Genomic DNA, 3,351 nt, shown 5'->3' on the forward strand with positions numbered 1-3,351 from the left:
CATGTGGACTATGCTAATTGGCTGGTAGAAACCCGGAAATATTGCCCTCGCTTTGCTCTCTTTGGTCCGTTTCGAAAGTGGGTGGATCAGCTAAATGCTTTTTATTTCACTCCGCTTTCTACGCGCTACGGTGCGTATCGACTGGAATCCACAGAGTCGTATCAGTATTAATTATGAACGTAATGTAACATTTTCAAGCCATGTACGAAGACTTATATGTTAGAAAGGTTTGGATACGTTGTTAGTATTTTAACATTTCACCAGCCTTGTCTATTTGCCCGTCCCCTTTCATCAGAGCACAATGCATGTTCTAGAAACTTCCTTTTCTTCTCATCCAGCCGAATCCAGGATCATTTTAACCACGAACTGTCCAAGCCTCAACCGCATTGGGTGAAGTATCGGTCCTGCTCGTGGACCAGTGCTAACGGGGCATTGAATTTGACTGGATATAGATTATTCTGTTGTGTATTGAGTCGTTTTTAAGTAAGTAAAATGACATCCATTATTTTTACACCTGAGAAACAGGCAGCTACATTCCAGGGTAAAATATCTGCATCTGTGCTTCAGCGCATAGGGGCTGCATTCTTAATTTTCACCATTGAATCTGACTCCCTACACCAGCACTGTTCTCTGACCAGAGGTCAGCAGGTGAGAACTTTCAAACCCTTTCATGCAGAGCTGCCAACTAGCCAAGCTATATCTGGGACCAGAGCTGGCTGATCCCAGTACAACATAATTGGTTCCCAGATTCTATTGGGTCACTAGCTCTGTGTTCTTCTGAAAAATGTTTAAGGGGCATGACTAAGCACAATACTGTGGTAAAGGTGGTACTGTGGTTTTCTATTTCATAATATAGTACAAAAACACTCCTGTGTGGAACTACCTCAAGAAGCAAGGAGTTATTCTGCAACATCTCATTACATTCAGCTTTTCTCTTGTGGTGGCAGTGTGTTTGTGTGTGTGTGTGTGTGTGTGTGTGTGTCTGAGCGTGTGTATGTGTCCACATGCGTGCATGTGGTTTTCTGTGTATGTGTGAGGTAATTAACGGATACCTGTGTGAGAGACAGTAAGCAAGTTTTGTTTACGATTTACAACATTGTTAAATAAAGTTAAACCATTCAGTGTGGTGAGTACTCCTCATGCCAGGGCATGATGAACTCCTGTTATAGACAAAATGGCAGTTACTCATCTACTGTTTCAAACTGCCAAATTGTTGTCTTGGAAACGGACTTGTGCCCTCCCTTGAACTGTTCTGTAGGTGTGCTCTCAGTTGAAGACCCCTGGACACAGGAACACGCCAGGTGGAAACTGTCTCATTCAAGTTAGGGACTTTTAATTCAAGTCTCTACTGGTGTGGAGCACACACACACACACACACACACTCTCTCTCTCTCACACACACATGCACACGTGCAGCATTGCTCTATTTAGTCATCAGAGTTACTTTGTTTCCTGTTCTCTCTCTTTGTTTTACCCTGTACACTTCCCAAGTTACCTGACAAAACTAAACATTGTAATCACCATGGCTTTGTTTCCCAGTAATTACTTTCCCAATAAATACTGTGATGTCAATAAAAACAAAAGCGGATCTGCAGAATAAAAACAATATAGGGGGTGACATCTCTGACACTGAAATGCACACTCATGCATCTCATGCACCATGTTATAATAGCAAAGACCTTTATATGACCAAAAATATCTGAACACCCCTTGGTCTGCGGCTGTTTTCCATGGTTTGGGCTAGGCCCCTTAGTTCCAGTGAAGGCCAGTCTTATTGCAATGACATTCTAGATGATTCGGTGCTTCCAACATTGTAGCAACAGTTTGGGGAAGGCCCTTTCCTTTTTCAGAGTGAAAATGCCCACAGGTACACAGTGAGGTCTACTAGAAATGGTTTTGTCGAGATCAGTGTGGAAGAACTTCACTGGCCTGCACAGAGGCCTGACCTCAACCGAATTCAACATCTTTGGGATCAATTGGAAAGCCAACTGCGAGCCAGGCCTAATTACCCAATCAATGCCCAACCTCATTAATGCTCTTCTGGCTGAATGGAACCAAATCCCTGCAGCAATGCTCCAGTATCTAGTAAAAAGCCTTTCCAGAAGAGTGGGGGTTGTTATAGCAGCAAAGGGTGGACCAACTCAATATTAATGCCCATAATTTCAGATAAGATGTTGGATGTGAGGTGTCCACATACTTTTGGCCATGCTATGTATATAATATACACTGAAATAAATGTTTCATTGGATAAACCTAAAAATTTCACTTTAATTTGTTACACCTATATTTCTTATTGAAATTGTTTTAGGTTAATTTGAATGAACGTAACCGTTACTATTACACAATTATATATTGCACAACATACAGTGAGCTCCATAATGTTTGGGACACATTTTTGGCTGGACTGCAACAGCGGGGCCAGCCCTACAAACGTGAATGTCTGTGACTGAGTGACTGAGTGAGTGATGAAGTTACACCATTGGTCGGCCGAGTTATGAAGTTACGCCATTGGTCGGCCGGATGAAGCGTGTTAGGTCCAGCCATATACTAAGTTTTGACCTGGTCTTGTTTTTCTTGATAAGCCACAATTTTAGATTTGTAATCAAACAATTCTCACGTGATCGAAGGGCACAAGCTCAGCTTTTATATAAGGGTATTTATGTACATTTTGGCTTCACCATGTATAAAGCGCAGCACCTTGGTGCAAGTATAAGGAGCTTTCAGGATCTAGTCTTGATTCTAGGCTTTTGGTTGCCTTTTGAGTCTGTTATTTGCGTTTGTCAACTTGAGGACCAGAGTTGTGACAACGAAAGTCAAGCAGGCCATTATGAGGCTGAGGAATAAGAAAAAACATTCAGAAACCTATGCCAAACTTTAGGCTAACCAAAAATCTACTGTTTGGAACATCACTAAGAAGAAAGAAGAAAGCCCCCCCCCCCCCCCCCATTTGAAAAAAACAACTTGGTACCCACACCGACATAAGCTCAATCTTGGCTGCAAATTGATCTTTCTGCAAGATATGATCACAAGCATACCTCAAAATTCTGTTCTGAAAATTTGTAATTTGAATTGAAAAAGAGAAGTCTATAGACCAAATGATCGGACAGATCTTTAAAAGTTCTGAATGAAGGATTAGTCAAAGACCTCCCACCATATGTTAACCAATATCATAAAATATTATGGAATATTGCTTTTTATCCTTCTGAAAGTCAAGTGCACAAAATACTAAAAACAGGGGTACAAATAATTTTGGCACCTATTTTGGGGGCAAATTATGCCAAGGCAGATTCTCTTCTTGCATTGATGTGCCTTATTTGTGTAATTATCCAGTTATTAACTCTTGGATTAGAC

This window comes from Anguilla rostrata, chromosome 14, assembly GCF_018555375.3.
Source record: "Anguilla rostrata isolate EN2019 chromosome 14, ASM1855537v3, whole genome shotgun sequence".
NCBI classification, from domain to species: domain Eukaryota; kingdom Metazoa; phylum Chordata; class Actinopteri; order Anguilliformes; family Anguillidae; genus Anguilla; species Anguilla rostrata.